Genomic DNA, 23,154 nt, shown 5'->3' with positions numbered 1-23,154 from the left:
TCGCTTGCTGAGGTTTCCAGCAAGTGTCTCTGTAGATCTTAGAAAACTATTTCTTGATTTAAGTCATTGATGTTCTGGCTGATACTCAAACAGGAGATGTCACTGCCTTGGTCCTTTCAGTATTGGCTGCTACTTCCTGGCAGATGTCAGGTGGTGCAATACTGGCTAGACAGTGTAGTTTCTCCAGTGGTGTAGGGCGCAGACACCCCGTGATAATGCGGCATGTGTAATTAAGAGCCACATGCACTGTTTTAGCGTGGTGAGGTGTGTTCCACACTGGGCAAGCATACTCAGCAGCAGAGTAGCATAGTGCAAGGGCAGATGTCTTCACTGTGTCATAGACCTGTCAGCAGCTTATGATACTGTAAACCACCGCCTCCTCCTGAGAAAAAAATGTATAATATCACAAAGGACTACCACCTCACCGCCTCATAGGAAACCTGCTACATAACAGGAGCTTTTTTGTTGAGTTCCAGGGCCAGAGAAGCAGATGGCGGAAACAGAAGAACGGCCTGCCTCAGGGGATCGTGCTTGCTCCATCCATGTACTGTTTTAGTGTGGTGAGATGTGTTCCACACTGGGCATGCATACTCAGCAGCAGAGCAGCATAGCGCAAGGGCAGATGTCTTCACTGTGTCTGGTTGTGATCCCCAGGTTGTGCCAGTCAGCTTTCGTATGATATTGTTGATAAGATAGATGATAGATAGATAGATAGATAGATAGATAGATAGATAGATGATAGATAGATGATAGATAGATAGATAGATAGATGATAGATAGATAGATAGATAGATAGATAGATAGATAGATAGATAGATATCGGTCTTTTTCCATATTGAACAACTCATGACAATGCATCAATGTGGTCACAGAGAAAGTTATTGCCAACTCTAGTTGACAAGGTTAGTCATTCGGATTCAATTACCCACAAACCCAAGGCAAGATTAGCAGGAAAACCCCTTTCAATTGGTCTATGGATTTTTTAAAAATGACACTGAGCCATTTTATTTGGCATTCCTTCCTCTTTTGGTGAGCCTTTCTGGTTGTTTTGGCAAAGCCTGAAGCGAATGAATGTCTTTCGACGACACACAGAGACAAACGCACTACGGAACGAAATGCTTCACTTCATAATTCTGGGGAAAGGGATTAACAGATCAGGAATATTCAAGGCCCTTGAAAAATATGCACACGCTTTTATAAGGTATATAAATAATGTCTCCGGGTAGGCAAGATTGTTGTTGTTTTTAATAAAAAAGAGGGTTGGACGGGGACGGAAAGGGTGGAAAGGCTTTGCTTTCCACTTTGAGTTTCTGGAGAAGGAACAGAACAGAGCGACTGAGTGAAGAATTCCTGAGAGAAGAAAAGGGAAAATCCAACCCTCCACATTGTGGGTAAGTCTTGTGAATTTATTCTGTTCTGTTCTGAAAGGAGAAAGGCTTTTTTAAAAAACCAGCAGTGACAATGAAAGACATGTAAATGCTAAAGGCATCCAATGAGTCCTGAGTCCTAGGGTGGAAATGTTCAGAGTTAAAAAGAGCTTTGCTGGATCAGATCAAGTTGGATCAACCTAATCCGGTTTTGGACAACCGTCGGTTAAATGTTTGCAGGCAACTCGTAAGTGTAGATGTCACAGATCTGTTATTTGCCTACGCTGGCAACTGATGTTCAGTGTACAATGCCTATCAATATGGAATTTCTATATACCTTTAAGGTTATTCCTCAGTTTACAAGTTTCCACCTACCCAAGTATCCTGACAGTCATCAACCAAATCTTTTCAAGCAACTCATAAGTAGGGGATGGAAGACCACTTTCTGGCTGCTTATTCCATCTACTGATATTAAGAGTATATGGTCTCTGAACATGGAAGTTTTTGTGTGCCTTCAAGTCACTCCCAACTTATGGCGACCCTAAGACAAACCTATCAAGGAAAGAGAGGCTGAGAGAGAGAAAGAACTAATTTATATATATACAAATATCTATATAAATAAAAATGTAATGTTCGTTTGTGGGAGTAACAGAACTCAAAAACCACTGGATGAATTGACACCAAATTTGGACACAGGACACCTAACAACCCAATGTCTGTCCTTCACTCAAAAAAATTGATTTCGTCATTTGGGAGTTGTAGTTGCTCTTTGATTGTAGGTGAACTATACATCCCAGTAACTACAAGTCGCCTATGTCAAGGTCTATTTTCCCCCAAGAGCGCCTCAAGAGCGTCCCTGGGCAAAATGCTTACTTTGCGTAATGGTTGAGCCGCCCCTGTCCACACTGCAATATAATGCAGATTATCAAATCCGATAATCTAGATTATCCTATTTGAATTGATTTATGAGTGCACACTGTGATATAATCCAGATTATCAAATCGGATAATCTAGATTATCTGATTTGAATTGATTTATATGAGTCTACACTGCACTATAATGCAGATTATCAAATCTGATAATCTAGATTATCCGATTTGAATTGATTTATGAGTTCACACTGTGATATAATCCAGATTATCAAATTGGATAATCTAGATTATCTGATTTGAATTGATTTATATGAGTCTACACTGCACTATAATGCAGATTATCAAATCGGATAATCTAGATTATCCGATTTGAATTGATTTATGAGTTCACACTGTAATATAATCCAGATTATCAAATTGGATAATCTAGATTATCTGATTTGAATTGATACATATGAGTCTACACTGCACTATAATGCAGATTATCAAATCGGATAATCTAGATTATCCGATTTGAATTGATTTATGAGTCCACACTGTGATATAATCCAGATTATCAAATGAGACAATATAGATTATCTGATTTGAATTAATTTATATGAGTCTACACTGTGATATAATCCAGATTATCAAATCGGATAATCTAGATTATCTGATTTGAATTGATTTATATGAGTCTACACTATCGTATAATCCAGTTCAAAGCAGGCAATCAGGATTTTATATGGCAATGTAGATGGGGCCAAAGCAAAGTTTTTTTTAATTAATTCATTTGCTTATCACTCTGTATATGGCCATTTGTCGGGAGGGCTTGGCTCATGATCTTATGTCAAAGGCCAGGCCTAGTTAGTTCTTGGATGGGAGACCACCAGGAAAGTCTCTTACCTAGAGCCCGATTATTTATTTTTATTTTATTTACAGTATTTCTATTCCGCCCTTCTCACCCCACAGGGAACTCAGGGCGGATTACAGTGTATACATACATGGCAAACATTCAATGCCAATTTTGACATACAACATATACAGACATAAACAGAGGCTATTTAACTTTTTCTGGCTGCCAGGGGAGCTGTCACTTTCATCGTCCATCTGCGACACTGATGAAGTACTTCCGCATTCCCGGCATGCTTTTTGCTGGAGTGCTTTGCTGGAGTCTTTTTTATGGCCTCATAAATTAGTTAATTTAGCCTCCCCACAAAAGGTGGTACCTAATTTTCCTACTTGACAGATGCAACTGTCTTTCAGGTTGCAAAGGTTGACAACAGGCTACACAATTGGTTGGAAACTCGCTCCAAACCGGGCTGGCTTGGAATTCATGACCTTTTGGTCAGAGTGATCTTAATGCACCTGACACTCAGCCAGCTGCGCCACAATCCCGGTGCCAATGTGGCACTAAGGCCAATCCTAGTTGATCCTGGACTAGATGCATTGGTGGTTTGACTCCATATAAGACTTCCTACATTCCTAATCTATTTAATTCCCCTCTAAGCCATGTTAGCCACTGAACACCGCCACGTCTTGTGGGGCATGAGCATCTGTATTCTGTCTTCCTTGTGTCTATTGCCTAGCAGTTTCATTTGGTGACTCATCCACATTAATAGCATTTTAGCGTATCATATTCCGCCATGCCCTCTTTTTCCCAAACTGAAAGGCCCCCAAATTTTACACTTTTGTCAACGAAACAGCCAAACCTCCTTTGCTTAAGCCAGGATTCCATTCGAATATTGTGGTTCCAGTATTTCTGGATCGTCTTCCCGGAAATCTGGCCACCCTGCCAAAGTTTCCCATGCTTCCAACAAATCCGACATGTGTTCATAATGTCTGCTGTTGGGCTTTTTTTTCCATACCGGCCTTACATCAAGACGCATCAAGAGTTCTCAAAACATCTGCATTCCTTTTCCATTTTTCCATGTTTCCAGCCAAGTGAGATGCATTCTTCGGATGTTTTTTTGTCCTTGCACCAAAGGTTCCATTTTCAGGTGCCATCCAAATTCTACAAAATATGCATGCACCATTCTTTTGGGTGGTGTTAAGACTACAGAAAAGGACAAAAGCAGTGATGCACTCGACACATGTTGCTTTTATGTTCCACTGACTTCTTAACCAAGACCAATTTCTATCACTATCCTCACCCTGGTGGGCTGCATCAATCTGGGATTTATTTATTTGTTTATTTTGCTAGAATGGGGCAGAAAATCTGACCTAGACATCCATTTCCAATAATAATAATAATAATAATAATAATAATAATAATAATAATAAGTTATTTTATTTCACTCTATCTCCCCAAGGGGACTCAGAGCAGATTCCAGCATATGTACATAGACAGGCTTCTCCTTTCAGCACGATTTCCCTAGATCTAGACACTATGCTCCTATTCATGCAGGCCAAAATCCCATTGGCTTTTTTTGCCGCCACATCACATTGTTGGCTCATGTTTAACTTGTTGTCCACGAGGACTCCAAGATCTTTTTCACACGTACTGCTCTCGATCGTTTTGAATTCTGCTCCTTTCCTCTGGAGTATTGGCTATCCCTCCCAATTTGGTGTCGTCTGCAAACTTCAAGAGGTTTCTCCAGTTTCTCCAATGACATCCCATGGCACACCATGAACATATCCCATTGAAACTAACAGCCCAAGTGCAACTAGGTGTGTTTATCTTGCAGAAGAGAAAGCTGAGAGGGGAGATGGTAGCCATGTTTACATATTTAAAAGGTATCCTATTGGAGATGAAGATGATGCCAGAAACTGGGACACATTGGAGCAATGGCTTCAACCTACAGGAAAAGAGGTTCCATTTAAACATTAGGAAAACTTCCTGAGTGTATGAACTATTCAACAGTGGAATATGTTGTCTGGGAGTCTAGCAGAGTCTCCTTCTCCACAGGTTTTCAAACAGAAGTTGGGTGGTCATCTGTTGGGAGGGCTTGGATCATGCATACCTGCATGGCAGCAGGAATACATGATGGTCCTTAGGGCCTCTTCCAACGCTAGGATTCTATGATTCGATGAGTTATTAGACACTTCTAGTATGGACTCCTTCAACTAATGGGAGCTTGGAAAGTCAATACTTTTGCAATCCCTATCGAGTCTATTCTAGTTACAGCCAATGGAATTTAGATTAATGGATGCTCCTAACAGAATCCGAACCAATCAATTGATCACCAGGCATCCTGATGGTTGGATCCAATCCTTCAATCAATTGCTCAATAATTATCAACTCAATGAATTCAATGGCTATACCCTTCTTAAGAGAAAACATTGGATTTAGCCATTGTCAGCAAGTGAATTGGGCCCCATCGATACTGCCATATAAAATCCAGATTAACTGCTTTGAAATGGATTATATGGCAGTGTATACTCATATAATCTGGATTATCTGTTTCTGAGTTATATAGCAGTGTCGATCCAACCTACATAGTTAGCAAAATTAACTATGGCTGGATCTACACTGCCCTAAATCCCAGGATCTGATCCCAGATTGTCTATTTATCACAGATTATCTGGCTGTGTAGACTCATATAACTCAGTTCAAAGCAGATAATCTGGATTATATGATTTGATAATCTGGATTTACACTGCTCTATATCCCAGGATCTGATCCCAGGCTGTCTTCTCATCCCAGATTATCTGGTGGTGTACACTCACATAATCCAGTTCAAAGCAGATAAAGGTAAGATAAAGATTTTCCCCCCTGACATTAAGTCCAGTCGTGTCTGGCTCTGGGAGTTGGTGCTCATCTCAATTTCAAAAGCCAAAGAGCCGGCATTTTCCACAGACACCTCCAATGTCATGTGACCAGCATGACTGCATGGAGCGCCATTACCTTCCCACTAGAGCGGTACCTATTGATCTACTCAGATTTGCATGTTTTTGAACTGCTAGGTTGGCAGAAGCTGGAGCTTATGATGGGAGCTCATGCTGCTACCCAGATTGGAACTTGCAACCTTTTGGTCTGCAAGTTCAGCAGCTCAGCAGTTTAACCCACTGCACCACCAGGGGCTCCCTCAAAGCAGATATTGTGGCATTTTCTGCCTTGATATTCCGGGTTATATCCTGGGATATAGGGCAATGTAGATGCTTTTTCTAATGTGTGTGTGTGTGTGTACAACCCATGAGCATAAATCACTAAAATTCAATAAGAAAAGACTCAGCTATTAAATTCAACATCGGAACAGGAAATTGTGGCAATTAAAAAAAATCACTGAAAGGGGAGCTTGTTCTGGGCAAGGAAGTCCCCGGTCCAGAGTTTCTTAGCTGGCCTCAACCTTAATTAGGTGGCTAGATGGGAAATGTTCAGCCCAAGACTCGGTGCCACCTCCACGGATGGACTGGCCAAGTTCTTCTGGCTCCTGAGCTGGAAAATCCCACAAGCACCGCTTGCAAAAATGCAAGAAGGGTGAAATTCTAAGTCAAAGTTTGTTGTCCATTCAGCACAGCAAAATCTGCTGCCTGAGGCATCTATTCCCTACTTACTTGTGTTTTCCAAGGGCCAACCTTAGAATTGTTTTCTCCCGACCGTATCAGGAAAGATTGGTTGGACATATTAGAGTGCATTGTAGAAACATTGTAGAAAACACGTAGAATGAATGCCATTTGATCCCACTTTAACTCTCATGACTCAATGCTATGGAATTATTATTATTATTATTATTATTATTATTATTTATAAGCCACTTTTTCTCTCCATACGGAGACTCAGTCACGCAACCCAGAATATCAAGGCAGACAATCCACAATATCTGCTTTGAACTGGGTTATCTGAGTCTGCACTGCCATATAATCCAGTTCAGTGTGGATTTTATATTTATTTATTTATTTATTTATTTATTTATAACTTTTATATACCGGTCTTCTCAACCTCCGAAGAGGGACTCAGGCCGGTTCACAACAAAAGATTCAAAAACAATAGTTTACAACATCACACTAATACATAAAATACATTAAAATACAATCATATAATTACATAAGGCCAAGTCGTCAGAATGAAATCGCAATTCATCACCATCCGTCCGTGTGGTCAAGAGGTATTGACTCACTCATCAAATGCTAAATTCCAGAGCCAAGTTTTCACCAGCTTTCTAAAAGTCAGGAGAGAAGGGGCAGTTCTAATCTCCAGTGGGAGAGAGTTCCAGAGCCGAGGGGCCACCACCGAGAAGGCCCTGTCCCTCGTCCCCCACCAGATGTGATTGCGAGGGTGGTGGGACCAAGAGCAGGGCCTCTCCAGAAGATCTTAACAACCTTGTCGGTTCATAGGGTAGAATCCATTCGGACAGGTAAAATTTTATACAACTGTGTGTAAGGGGCCTCAAGGCAGCTCACAACTACAAGCATTTCAATACAACTTAAAATATACACATATTAAAAGAGTATTAAACAACATTAATATTAAAACAACACAGGGGAAAGCCAGGAAAGCATATAAAATCACATCACAAAATCACAGCATCCTTTGGTGGTCTTCATGGGAGTCTGGATGGATGTACACTGCCATATAATCCAGTATCTGCAAGGAATTGGATTATATGAGGCCCCTTCTACACTGTCATAGAAAATCTAACTTATCTGCTTTGAACTGGATTATATGGCAGAGCAGAGTCATATTATCCAGTTCAAAGCAGATCATGTGGATTATTTGCTTTGATTTTTGTGTGTGTCAGAAGCGACTTGAGACACTGCAAGCCACCTCTGGTGTGAGAGAATTGGCCATCTGCAAGGATATTGCCCAGGGGACGCCCAGATGTTTTGATGAGAGAAACCTTAAGGAAGGTTTCTCTCATATCCCTGCATGGGGAGCTGGAGCTAGCAGAGGGGACTCATCCGCGCTCTCCCTGGATTCGAACCTCTGACCTGCCTGTCAGCAGTCTTGCCAGCACAAGGGTTTAACCCAGGGGTCCTCAAACTTTGTAAACAGAGGGCCAGGTCACAATCCCTCAAACTGTTGGAGGGCCGGATTATAATTTGAAAAAAAACAAAACATGAATGAATGCCTATGCACACCGCACATATCTTATTTGTAGTACAAAAAAACACTTAAAAACAATAATAATAAAAATGAAGAACAATTTTAACAAATATAAACTTAGTATTGCAATGGGAAGTGTGGGCCTGCTTTTGGCTGATGAGATAGGATTGCTGCTTCTGCTGCTGCTGCTGTTGTTGTTGTTGTGTGCTTTCAAGTCATTTCAGACTTAGGTTGACCCTGAGCGAGGGCCAGGTAAATGACCTTGGAGGGCCGTATCCGGCCCCCAGCCTTAGTTTGAGGATCCCTGGTTTAACCCATTATGCTATCGGGGGCTCCTGCTTTGATAATCTGTTTTATATGGCAGTGTAGATGGAGCCGGAATTGTGATTTGACCAGTATTTCACTGCAAAAAAGTGTTGGTGTCTCACTAAACTACAAATCCCACAAACCCATTGAGTCAGTGCAATGCAAGTGGTGTCAAACAGCATTAATTCTACAACATAAATGCACCCAACAACACCCTAACCCAGGCCCGTAGCCAGGATTTTGATGGGGGGGGGGGCTGAGTTTGGTTCAGGGGGGCTGAGTCTAAGTGAAAGAGGGTCTACCCTTGTTGTTGTTCATTCGTTCAGTCGCCTCCGACTCTTCGTGACCTCATGGATCAGCCCACGCCAGAGCTCCCTGTCGGCTGTCACCACCCCCAGCTCCTTCAAGGTCAGTCCAGTCACTTCAAGGATGCCATCCATCCATCTTGCCCTTGGTCGGCCCCTCTTCCTTTTGCCTTCCACTTTCCCCAGCATAATTGTCTTCTCTAGGCTTTCCTGTCTCCTCATGATGTGGCCAAAGTACTTCAACTTTGTCTCTAGTATCCTTCCCTCCAATGAGCAGCCGGGCTTTATTTCCTGGAGGATGGACTGGTTGGATCTTCTCGCAGTCCAAGGCACTCTCAGCACTTTCCTCCAACACCACAGCTCAAAAGCATCGATCTTCCTTCGCTCAGCCTTCCCTAAGGTCCAGCTCTCACATCCGTAGGTGACTACAGGGAATACCATGGCTTTGACTAGGCGGATCTTTGTTGCCAGTCTGATGTCTCTACTCTTTACTATTTTATCGAGAATGGACATTGCTCTCCTCCCAAGAAGTAAGCGTCTTCTGATTTCCTGGCTACAGTCTGCATCTACTTACCCCAATACCCCCATGCATATGACATGTCGCAGACCACCATGAGAATTGGGGGGGGGGGGCTCAAGCCCCACAAGCTCCCCCCCCCCCTCCCAGCTACATGCCTGCCCTAACCCATTCCTTGTAATGCCTTCCAAACCAATGAATGCGGCATGATGTCAGGGAGTGTTTTCACTTTGTATCTTTGAGAACCTCGGTGTTGAAGTTTCCCTTTGTATTTGTTTGTTTACCCATTTAGTTTCATAAATAAAAGCGGGGTGGAGAGAAGCACACACATGCACACATTGGGCCAAGTGCCAGTTGTCACTTGTCACTGGCCACTGCCTTGAAACTAAACAGAAACGAACTGCGCTATTTATTAATTCGCCCAAACACTTCTCTGAAATGAGATTTCACCAGGGAGGAATAAAAAAGAACACTAGGCGATTGAGAAAGTGCATTTACAGGACCAGCGTTTCCCTTCTCTAAAAGGCTGCTTAGAAAAACAAGAAAACTTGAACAAATTCATTAAGATGCATCTACACCAGGCACAGGCCAACTTCGGCCCTCCCTCCAGGTGTTTTGTCTGAAATCCGGGCTAAAAGACCACATTAGTTCAATTTACTAATTGCAGATTAATACGTCCCTTCGAACCGGATTGATATAAAGCTCTCCATTCTCCAGAGCCATTACCACTGATTATAATAATCTATCAGGAGCCCCCGGTGGCGCAGTGGGTTAAAGCCCTGTGCCAGCAGGACTGAAGACCGACAGGTCGCAGGTTCGAATCCAGGGAGAGGCGGATGAGCTCCCTCTATTAGCTCCAGCTCCTCATGCGGGGACATGAGAGAAGCCTCCCACAAGGATGATAAAACATCAAAAATCATCCAGGCGTCCCCTGAGCAACGTCCTTGCAGACGGCCAATTCTCTCACAACAGGAGCGGTTGCTCCTGACACGACAATAATAATAATAATAATAATAATAATAATAATAATAATAATAATAATAATCTATCCATAACAGAACAGAAATGAAATGAAATTCTTGACACATAAGGGTGAGAAATGTGCTCGCATCAGAAAAAGCGAACACTTTGTTTGGAAATGATCTCCAAAGGTTGCAAAGACGCCTTTTATGCCTATTATGTTGGGCACAAAATAGGTTGCTTTTGTTTTATTGTGATTGATAGGCAATGTGCATTACCGCTTGCTCCAGAATTTGCTCTCAAGAAGGAATGTTTAGGTTGATTGAGTTGGCATAACTTTTGCCACTTTTTTCCTTCAGAAAAAGAAATATGAGAAGAAAAATACTTACCGCTGATATGCACTTACAATTCAAAATTTTCCATATATATATCTTTGGTGACTTGCGTCCCATTGAATTCCATAGGATTGTGTTGTTGTGAGTTCTCCAGACCCTTGATCATTTTAGTCACCCTCCTCTGGACACATTCCAGCTTGTCAATATCTCTCTTGAATTATGGTGCCCAGAGTTGGACACAATATTCCAGGTGTGGTCTAACCAAAGCGGAATAGAGCATGGGTAGCATTACTTCCCTAGAATCTTTGACCTGGTGTTGTCCGGCGTCTACATCTATCCAGAGAAGCAATACATTTCATATGTGAATTTTATACAAATATGTTTTAATATATGCTTTTTGATTAGTGTATTTCGTTATGATGACGTATTTTAACTATTTTCTGCCATAAGGAGAGGCAGGTAATATCTAAACAACAACAACAAATTATTATTAATTATTAATTGTTATTAATTAAATAATTATTATCATTATTATTATTATTACATGAAAGTTTTCTTATACTTTTTTTGTCTAGAATTGGAGTACTAAGGAATTTCATATTGGATAAATACACTTTCAAATGAATTTTTGGAATGGATGGAATATTCAATATAGAACGGGCAAAAACATCTTAGTATTCCATATTGAAATGTGTGAATACTAGTTTGAGAAGATCCATCTTCCTTTCCTTTTGTTTTACAATGGATCAAAATAACAATTTTTACCAGCTAACAATATTTGTTTAAACTGTTCAATGATGGATTTTACAGTAAGTTGGTGTTTTAAGCATTTAATCGGCAATAAGAAGGTCAAATCCATGCTAAATGCTTGCATTTTTTTGCAAACAGAGAGGATATTCCCAGGTTTGCTCTGCAGAAGTCGCAATGCCCCCTAATGGGCAAAGAGGGAACTTCTTGGCCAACTTCTTCCTGATCTGTATCTCGACTTCGCAGACTTTCGATGCATTAAAACAGATTTACAAAACAACCATTTATCTGGAAGAATAACAAAATGCTGAGGTCGAGGCTTCAGAAATATTCGGTCGCATGTTTGCACTTGAAATAAAGTGGAATTTTTTTTGGCAATAACTCGTTTTAGTTAAATTCTGTGGTTTTCCATATTCGGCTGAATATTCGTCCATATTCACATAGGAAGCAGAATATTGTAATCAAAGCAAGAGCAAGGGATAAACACCCCCAAAGTGGTATTTCTTTATGATTATTTTCCTCCCATTTTTAATTCAGTATAATTGCCTCATAATAATAATAATAATAATAATAATAATAATAATAATAATAACAAGAAGAAGAAGAAGAAGAAGAAGAAGAAGATTTCCCATATTCAGCTGAATATTCATTCATATGCATAATAATAATAATAATAATAATAATAATAATAATAATAAGGTTTTCCATATTCGGCCGAATATTGGTCCATATTCACATAGGATGCAGAATATCGTAATCTAAGCAAGAGTAAGAGATAAATACCCCAAAAATGTTATTTTTACCCTTTCTTTATTATTATTTTTCCTCCCATTTTTAATTGAGTATAATTTCCTTATAAAAACAACAACAACAAGATTTTCAATATTCTGCTGAATATTCATATTAATAATAATAATAATAATAATAATAATAATAATAATAAGGTTTTCCATATTCGGCTGAATATTGGTCCATATTCATATAGGATGCAGAATATCGTTATCTAAGCAAGAGCAAGAGAAAAACACCCCGAAAATGTTATTTTTACCCTTTCTTTATTATTATTTTTCCTCCCATTTTTAATTGAGTATAATTTCCTTATAAAAACAACAACAACAACAAGATTTTCAATATTCTGCTGAATATTCATAATAATAATAATAATAATAATAATAATGTTTTCCATATTCGGCCGAATATTGGTCCATATTCATATAGGATGCAGAATATCATTAGCTAAGCAAGAGCAAGAGATAAATACCCCAAAAATGTTATTTTTATCCTTCCTTTGTTATTATTTTTCCTCCCATTTTTAATTGAGTATAATTTCCTTATAAAAACAACAACAACAACAGCAACAACAACAACAAGATTTTCAATATTCAGCTGAATATTCATTCATATGCATAATAATAATAATAATAATAATAATAATAATAATAAGGTTTTCCATATTCGGCCGAATATTCGTTCATATTCGCATATGATGCAGAATATTGTAATCAAAGCAACAGCAAGGAATAAACACCCTGAATGTGTTATTTTCACCCTTTCTTTATGATTATTTTTCCTCCCATTTTAATTGAGTATAATTGCTTCATAGCAACAACAACAACAAGATTTTCCATATTCTGCTGAATATTCATATTATTATTAATAATAAGGTTTTCCATATTTGGCCGAATATTCGTCCATATTCACATAGGACGCAGAATATTGTAATCTAAGCAACAGCAAGGAATAAACACCTTGAACGTGTTATTTTTACCCTTTCTTTATTATTCTTTCCCCCCATTTTAATAGAGTATAATTGCCTAACAACAACAACAACAGCAACAATAATAAGGTTTTCCGTATTCAATTGAATATTTGTCCATATTCATATAGGACGCAGAATAAACACCCTGAACATGTTATTTTTATCCTTTTTATGATTATTTTGTCCTCTCATTTTAAATATAATTGCCTGATTATGATGATGATGATGATGTTTTCCATATTCTGCTGAATATTTGTTCACATTCATATAGGCTGCAGAATATTGTAATCAAAGTAAGAGCAAGAAATAAACACCCTGAACATTTATTTTCACCCTTCCTTTATTATTCTTTTTTCCTCCAATTTTTAATTGAGTATAATTGCCTCATTACTATTATTATCGTAGGAAAAGCGATATACATTTTACACATTGTGACACATATCCCTTTTCATATAATAGATCATTTTGATTCTACTGTTTTCCTTCACAATTCTACTAAAACGGTTCTTTTAAGCTTATCAAATACTACATTATATTATATTTAAAATGCCATCAGAAATCTTGCAGCATGAATTAACGAAACCTGCAACTTAACTTTTTATTGTATTTTAAAGTTAATTGTATTGTTTTAATCTACTGCTGTAAACCGCTCCGAGCCAAATTGGGAGTAGCGGTAAATAAGTCAAATAAATAATAATAATAATAATAATAATAATAATAATAAAGAAACTGCAATGAAACAGTGAGCAAAAATAAATATATGCAAATAATATCACGAGCAAACATTCAAGGAGCGGCTTGCTCAAAAGAGGAAATCATGGACATATATACCGGCCCAAGCAAATTCTACAATGAATTTTCCATGGAAATCTATAGCTTGTGGTTTGGAAAATCCAAATCACCTGGGCTTTTTTTCCTATAGCAATTTCCCTTTGGGATTGTTTAATAAACATCTGCAATCTCTTTTTATTTGTTAGTATTTTTTTCCAAATGTAGTACTTATACTATCTTTCCAAATTGATTTATTTGCATTTTTGCTTTAAATTGGTATCGCAACTGTTTCTTTCCAGTCTGCTTTAATTTACATGGTTTCTAGATCCACACTAATTAATGTATATACACATATGTGCATATATGAGGGCCGGTCAAAAAGTAATGCCTCCATTGCTCCAACTTTTCTTTCTTTCCCAACTACTGAACTATGTGTGCATGAGAGGACAGAGGGAACCTTCCTCTCCCGAGAGAGCCTTTGCTTGTTCAGATTGACTGATTAGAACAGTGTTTCTCAACCTTCCTAATGCGACGACCCCATAATACAGTTCCTCATGTTGTGGTGACCCCCAACTATAACATTATTTTTGTTGCTACGTCACAACTGTAATTTTGCTACTGTTCTGAATTGTAGTGTTAATATCCGATATGCAGAATGTATTTTCATTTCCAGGACCAAATTTGGCACAAATACCCGATACGCCCAAATTTGAATATTGGGGGTAGGTGGGTGGGTTATTTTGTCACTTGGGAGTTGTAGTTGCTGGGATTTATAGTTCACCTAAAATCAAAGAGCATTCTGAACTCCACAAACGATAGAGTTGAACCAAACTTGGCATACAGAGCTCCCATGACCAAGAGAAAATACTGGAAGGGTTTGGTGGCCATTGACCTTGAATTTTGGAGTTGTAGTTCACCTACATCCAGAGAGCACTGTGGTCTCAAACAGTGATGGATCTGGATGAAAATTGGCATGAATGCTCAATAATGTGAACACTAGTGGAGTTTGGGGAAAAGAGACTCAACATTTGGGAGTTGTAGTTCCTGGGATGTATAGTTCACCTCCAATCAAAGAGCATTCTGAACCCCACCAATGATAAAATTGGGCCAAACTTCCCACACAGAACCCCCATGACCAACAAAAAATACTGTGTTTTCTACTGGTCTTTGGTGACCCCTCTGATACCCCCTCATGACCCCCCCCCCCCGGGGTCCCGACCCCCAGGTTGAGAAACACTAGATTAGAACCATGAATCTGAAGTTAAAAGAAAGAGTCATCATTGAATTTCTGGCCAAAAAAAAAGGTTAATGTGCACCTCAGGAAATCCATCATCGCTTGAAGAATGTTGATGATTTAGCCCCTTCTGACTTTGACCTGTTTGGACCTCTGAGAGACAACTGATGTGGTTTCAAATTCAATGACTTGAATGAGGTTCAAACAGCTTTAAAATCATGGGTCACGAAGCAAAAACCTGAATTTTTCCAGAATGGTTCTCATGCCCGGGTTAAACAATGGCTCAAATGTATCCAAATTGATGGTGACTCTGTTGAATGGTAGTTTTGTATAGAGGACAATTCAGGCTAGGATCTGGAGCAACTTCTGTGGTTATAGGTTCATTAATAACGTTGTTATGACACAGGAGGCAAAACTTTTTGACTCACCTCATATATCCAGTTGTTTAAAATCAATAGAGGAAGCCACTGGATTTGAATGTGTGAATGTGAATTTTCAGTATATTTTGAATTTATGCTACATAATCCTTTTCATAATTCTTATTTATTTCAATAAATAACATATAGAGTTATTGGTGAAAATAGGAAAGCTTTATTTCAGCTTCAGTAGGACTACACTAGTTTAGTTCAAGCATAACTTAAGAACAATTGAGTACTACATTAGATTATATATTAATTATGATCAATTATTGCCATGGGATTTTGCATTTTAGGACCAATAGTATTCTAGATTAGTATTCTGCAATTTCTTGAAATGTGGCTCTGAACCCTCCCCGGAATTTGAGATCTTATTATGCTAGCAAATTTGGCTTTGACATATTTACATTGAACACACACGGATAGACTATATTATCTGCCCACAAGATTATCTTTCCATAAGGTTTTGGAGAATAATAATGTTTCAATCGCTACTAAGCATTTGTTTTTTAAATTTTTGATTATGTTTATTATGTGGAAGAGAACCCCCCCCCCCCAACTATTTTCATAGGCTACAGCTTTCTATTTTTCTTATAGGTTCACATTCCCAATCAATGCCAGAAAACAATCTCAATCTTTTCACAATTTGTCTGAAAGCGAATGCGCTCAATTTTATCCTATTTATCCCATTTTATGGGATTTAGTTTAATAATAAAAATAAATTATACAAAGAATTAACAAATATCTTTAGAATATGCATGTATGCATGTTTAATTTAATATGGTCCAAGAAGAAAGGAAGGAAAAAGGAAAGAAGGAAGGAAGAAAATGAAGAAAGAAAGAAAGAAAGAAAGGAAAATGAAAGAAGGAAGGAAGAAAATGAAGAAAGAAAGAAAGAAAGAAAGAAAGAAAGAAAGAAGGGAGGGAGGGAGGGAGGGAGGGAGGAAGGAAGGAAGAAAAGGAAGGAAAGGAAGGAAGAGAAGGATGGAGAGAAGGAAGGTAGGAATGAACAAAGGAAGGAAAGTAGGAAGAATGGGAAGGAGGGAAGGAAGGAAGAAAAGAAAGGGAGGGAGAGAAGGAAAGAAGAGAAGGATGGAAAGAAGGAAGGTAGGAATGAACAAAGGATGGAAGGAAAGACCAAAGAAAGGAAAGTAGGAAGAAAGGGAAGGAGGGAAGGAAAGAAGAGAAGGAAGGGAGGGAGAGAAGGAAGGAAGAGAAGGATGGAAAGAAGGAAGGTAGGAATGAACAAAGGAAGGAAGGAAAGAACAAAGAAAGGAAAGAAGGAAGAAAGGGAAGGAGGGAAGGAAAGAAGAGAAGGAAGGGAGGGAGAGAAGAGAGGAAGAGAAGGATGGAAAGAAGGAAGGTAGGAATGAACAAAGTAAGGAAGCAAAGAACAAAGGAAGGAAAGTAGGAGGAAAGGGAAGGAGGGAAGGAAGGAAGAGAAGGAAGGGAGGGAGAGAAGGAAGGAAGGAAGAGAAGGAAGGAAGGAAGGAAAGAAGGAAGGAAAGAAAGAAAGAAAGGAGGAATGAAGGAAAGGAAGGAATAAGGAAAGAAGAAGGAAAGAAGGAAGTCTCCTTTATTTGATTTGTTTGAGCAATTTGTGGTCTGTTTCATATTTTTCATATATACCGTATATACTCGAGTATAAGTCGAGTATATATAAGCCGAGGTGCCTAATTTTACCACAAAAAACTGGGAAATCATATTAACTCGAGTATAAGCCAAGGATGGGAAATGCAGTAGCTATGGGCCAATTTCAAAATAAAAAATAGATACCAATGAAATTAAATTAATTGAGGCATCAGGAGGTGAAATGTTTTTGAATTTTTACATAAAACTGTAATTTATGTCGAACTCTGATTAAACCATTATTCTAACCTTCTTCAGTGTAAATGTGCTTGTGTATCCTTCCAATAGTAATAAAGAGAGTGAAATAATAAATGTCATAAAAATAATAATAGAGTAAAATAATGGAAATGTAATAATAACAGTAATAATAGAGTAAAATAACAAATGTAATAACAATAATAATAATAGAGTAAAATAATAAATGTAATAAAATAATAATAGAGTAAAATAATACATGTAATAATAATAGAGTACAATAAAAATGTAATAAAATGATAATAAATAGAGTAAAATAATAAACATAATAAAATAATAATGGAGTAATATAATGTAAATATAATAATAATAGAGTAAAATAATGCATGTAATAATAATAGAGTACTATAAAAATGTAATAAAATGATAATATATAGAGAAAAATAATAAATGTAATAATGATAATAATAGAGTAAAATAATGTAAATGTAATAATAATAACAAATAGAGTAAAAGATTAAATAATAAATAATACTAATAAGAGAGTAAAATAATAAATAACCTTAACTCGAGTATAAGTCGAGGGAGGCTTTTTCAGCCTAAAAAAGGGGTTGAAAAACTAGGCTTATACTCGAGTATTTACAGTATATAGATAGATAGATAGATAGATAGATAGATCAATAGATAGATAGATAGATAGATAGATAGATAGATAGACAACAGAGAGAGAGAGAGAGAGAATGGTGCATATAATATCTTTCCTATATATATATATATATATATATATATAGTGGAAAGATGTTATATGCACCATTCTCTCTCTCTCTCTCTCTGTTGTCATCTATAATATAAATCTGTAAGGGGCGTCGTACGGAGCCGTATAACTCCACAACCCCCCAACGAAACTGAACCAGAATTGCCATGCCCCTAGGACAACCCACTCGGTACAAACTAATGTACTCCAAATTAAAAAAAAAACACCACAACAACGACAAAAACACCGCAAAACAACTGAACATGCGCACTGGCGCAAACTCCCCGGCACGCGCGCACGCACGGCCCCTCCCCCCCTCCCCCCGCGCGGCACACACACACGTGCGCGGTGCAAACTCCCCGCCACGCGTGCACGCGCCGCCCCTCACCCCCCCCCGCGTGGCACACACAAAGGGGTGGGGTGAAGGGAGGGGGCGTGTCTAACCGGAGAGGGAGGGAGGAGGGAAGGAGTGAGTCACGGAGGAAAGGGGTGGGGCGAAGGGAGGAGGCGTGTCTTTCCGGAGGGGGTGGGAGGAGGGAAGGAGTGACTCAGGGAGGGAAGGGGTGGGGAGAAGGGAGGAGGCGTGTCTTCAAATTCGCCCCCTCCCTTCGCCCCACCCCTTCCCTCCCTGAGTCACTCCTTCCCTCCTCCCACCCCCTCCGGAAAGACACGCCCCCTCCCTTCGCCCCACCCCTTTCCTTCCAGGAGTCAATCAGGAAGAGAAGAGGTGGGGCGAAGGGAGGGGGCGTGTCTTTCCGGAGGGGGGGGAGGAGGGAAGGAGTGACTCAGGGAGGGAAGGGGTGGGGAGAAGGGAGGGGGCGACTTGGAAGACAACAATGATGGATCCGGACCAAAGCATTCAATACGCCCTAATATCCACACAGATGGAGTTTGAGGGAAAAAGACCTTGACATTTGGGAGTTGTAGTCACTGGGATTCAGAGTTTACCAAAACTCAAAGAGCATCCTGAACCCCACCAACGACAGAATTGGGGCAAACATGCCACACTGAACCCCCATGACCAACAGAAGATACTCAAGTTTACACACAAGCATAAAGAAGGGGGAGGACGGAGGGATGCCAGAGAGAGAGAGAGAGGGAGAGAGAGAGAGAGAGAGAAAGAGGGGAAAGGAAGGAGTGTGAGAGAGAGAAAGAGGGAAAGAGGGCGAGTGAAGGAAGGAAGAGAGGCCAGGCACAGACTTCAAAACTCTTACTAAAAGCCACAGCAACGCGTGGCAGGGCACAGCTAGTATTATATATATATATATATATATATATATATATATATATATATAATGACAAAATATAGGTTTTAAAAAGGCAACAGCTCTTTCAAAGAGAGAAATGGAAAGCAAAGCATTGCATCTGAAAGGGTATTGTGCTGCTTTTTTGTGGTGAGGACTTATTGTCTTTGCAGGCTGTTTAACACACACACACACAATATTGTTTTAAAGGTTAATTTAAAAACATGGATGGGTGGGTGGCTATCGATAGCGATTACTAAAAAACCCCACATATTTTATTAAATACATTTTGAAATAAAGCCAAAGAGAAGTTAACTGGGTTTGTAAAGAAACTTTGCCGTAAGTTACGGGACGACAATATTCTTCAAAGTGACATCGAAGGCAAAAAAAAAGGGACTATGAATCTTCAAAGGGAAGCCTTCATTTCGCCCTGTATTATTTCTTATTAACATGATAGATGGCTGGTGTATCTTTGGAAAGTCTCCAAAAACATTACTGTGGGGAAATTGCAACAAGTTCCCCAATAAAGAGCCCTTATATTGGAAGGAAGGAAGGCCGGGTAAAAATAAAGTACGTAAAATTAATAAAGTGTTGGCATTTCTTTGGAAGATAGGACGGCTGTCAAACCAAAGCAGATCAAGATCCAGGTTCGGGAACTGACTTTTCGTCCATCTCTCTTTCTGGAGTTTTATCTATCAGATAGGTAGATACACACACATATATACATACACACACATATATATATATATATATATATATACACACACACATATGGGATGAAGGGAAAATGTTTAGTTTTTCAATGTAATTTTAATTATGTTTTAGCCTGGGTATTCATGGCACAAATACACATAGTTTTATTCACTTTTGTATTTGTATGTATATGTATTTGCCTTGTTTTTACGTTATTATGTATGTGTCGGGTCATGTCATTGTTAGACACCTTGAAATCCTATGGGGAGAAAGGCAGGATAATAATAATAATAATAATAATAATAATAATAATAATAACTACAACAAATTAGAAATAAAGTGCATAATATATAATATAGAATATTGTATGTGTGTCTATGTATGAATATACACATACACAGGCACTATATATACATACGAGGGTGAGTTCTGCCTCTTTCAAGTCATTGAATCTGAAACCACTTAGGTCTTTCGGAGGACCTCTGACTTCTCTGTGTAGTCTGACACTGAATCATATTAAAACAGTGGGTTGTTGTAGGTTTTTCCGGGCTATATAGCCATGTTCTGGAGGGCCATATAGCCCGGAAAAACCTACAACAACCCAGTGATTCCGGTCATGAAAGCCTTCGACAATACATATTAAAACAGCTTTAAAACCATGGGTCATGAAGCAAAATCCTGAATTTTTCCAAAATGGTTCTGATGCCAGGATTCAACGATGGTGCAAATGTGTGTTGAACAGTAGTTTTATGTAGAGGACAGTTTAGGTAATGATCTGAAGCAACTTCAGCCGTTACAGGTTCATGCATAAGGTTTTTATGACACAGGAGGCAAAACTTTTTGACCCACTCTCGTGTGTGTGTGTATTGTGTTTTCCTTTCATTGTTGTTTAGCCAGGTGTTACAGGTTCATGCATAAGGTTTTATGACACAGGAGGCAAAACTTTTTGACCCACTCTCGTGTGTGTGTGTGTGTATGTATTGTGTTTTCCTTTCATTGTTGTTTAGCCAGCAATTCTACCAAATTCTTATTGGGGTATTTCAGAATATATATTCTGAAACATCCCAACGAGAAGCTGGCAGAATTGCTGGCTAAACAATAATGAAAGGAAAACACAACAAATCCACATTTTTCTGAGGTTGGTTTTGGAAAGGAGAATGGCAGAGAAAATATGAAACGGACGGATTGCAATTCAGTCGGACTTTCTTCCTTTCCTTTCCTTTCCTTTCCTTTCCTTTCCTTTCCTTTCCTTTCCTTTCTTTCTTGCTTTCTTTTTTTCTTTCATTCTTTCTTTCTTTCGTTCTTACTCTCTTTCATTCTTTCATTCTTTCACTCTTCCTGGACTGAAGAAAGTAGTAAAATCAAACCAAATGCCACTTCCCATCAGACCAGAGGAATTTTCTACCCATCCATACCAAACCATACTCCGAAAGCTTTTACACAGCAATCTGGAATTTGCTTGCTCTTCCAGACCTCGAGGCTGAATTATTGTTTACCGAGGTCACTTCTAAATTTGTGTGTGTGTGTGTGTATATATATATATATATATATAGAGAGAGAGAGAGAGAGAGAATTGTCTTCATGTAAACAATAATTTCCTATGCTTCTGGAAACCAAGTATCACCCAATAATTGCCCAAAATAAGGATTAGTTTTTATTCCGTCCACTTCCAAACCACAATCGACAAAACTCACATCCGCATTGTTTAATCCAAAATGACCACATTTGCAAAGACGTCCATAATCTAACCTTTTTTGGAGCCATATCTGGACATTGAAAAAGTGGACGAAAGGTTTTAAAAGGGACTGGTCAACATTGTTCCGTTACATTTTGTATCTTGATCCATTGGGTCATCTCTCTTTCTCTCTATAGTATAAGTTATATATAAATGTGGTCTTCCGTAAACCAGTGTTTCATAGCCTTTTACCCTCAAAATGTTAAAGGAATCTCTGCAAAAAGTAAAAGGCATATATAAGTATTTTAAATCCTAATTCAATGCACAACCCTAACTATTCTGAATATCTTTTCCCTTTGAAATAAATCTCGAATTCTATGATACTGATCCTGTTTTGTAAAGGCACAGATTTAACCTTTCCAGGGAAGGCTAAACTGGAGGCAAATCTCTTCTCGTTCCTTCAGATTTGTTATTTTTTGGCATTTACTCATGAAAAAGGCACTCCAAGCGACTGTGACAAAGAGCTCAGTGTCTAGAGAGAGAGAGAAATCTGTCCATTTGTTTCCTTTCTTTAAAAAAAAAAAAAAGATGATAATGTTGGCTTGATGTGGTCAAAAGCAGTCCAGGCTTCAAAATTGAATGCTTTCGTGTTTCACTTCTTTGAAAAATGGCAATTTTCAAAGTATGATCTTCATTTATGCAAAAGGAAGAACCAGGATATTCAGTGGATCTGACTCCATAGAAATCGTATCTATGTTTAACACAGGATGGCTAAACATTTCTCCACATAGAATGCATCTATACTGTAGAAATAATCCAGTTTCAGGCTACATAATTACCTTGGCTCATTGAATAATAGAATTAAAGAGTTGGAAGAGACCTCATGGGCCATCCAGTCCAACCCCATTCTGCCAAGAAGCAGGAATATTGCATTCAAATCACCCCTGACAGATGGCCATCCAGCCCCTGTTTAAAAGCTTCCAAAGAAGGAGCCTCCACCACACTCCGGGGAAGAGAGTTCCACTGCTGAACGGCTCTCACAGTCAGGAAGTTCTTCCTAATGTTCAGATGGAATCTCCTCTCTTGTAGTTTGAAGACGTCCTAGTCTCCAGGGAAGCAGAAAACAAGCTTGCTCCCTCCTCCCTGTGACTTCCTCTCACATATTTATACATGGCTATCATATCTCCTCTCAGCCTTCTCTTCTTTAGGCTAAACATGCCCAGCTCCTTAAGCCGCTCCTCATAGGGCTTGTTCTCCAGACCCTTGATCATTTTAGTCGCCCTCCTCTAGACACATTCCAGCTTGTCAATATCTCTCTTGAATTGTGGTGCCCAGAATTGGACACAATATTCCAGGTGTGGTCTAACCAAAGCGGAATAGAGGGGTAGCATGACTTCCCTAGATCTAGACA

The 23,154-nt window shown here is 38.9% G+C and overlaps 1 long non-coding RNA gene across 2 annotated transcripts in view; it reads left to right on the top strand.

The window, feature by feature from the left end:
• The first annotated feature begins 1,066 nt into the window (after window positions 1–1,066).
• Window positions 1,067–23,154, top strand: part of LOC132783091 (uncharacterized) — a 44,397-nt gene continuing 22,309 nt past the window's right edge. The window contains exon 1 of one of the 2 annotated variants that reach the window (XR_010910270.1): window positions 1,067–1,391. This is a non-coding gene — a long non-coding RNA (uncharacterized lncRNA). The remainder of the gene's footprint in view (window positions 1,392–23,154) is intronic. The other variant, XR_009632126.2, reaches the window with a different exon arrangement.

The sequence above is a fragment of the Anolis sagrei genome, chromosome 8 (genome assembly GCF_037176765.1).
Source record: "Anolis sagrei isolate rAnoSag1 chromosome 8, rAnoSag1.mat, whole genome shotgun sequence".
NCBI lineage: Eukaryota > Metazoa > Chordata > Lepidosauria > Squamata > Dactyloidae > Anolis > Anolis sagrei.
This window is presented reverse-complemented; position numbering and strand designations above follow the sequence as displayed.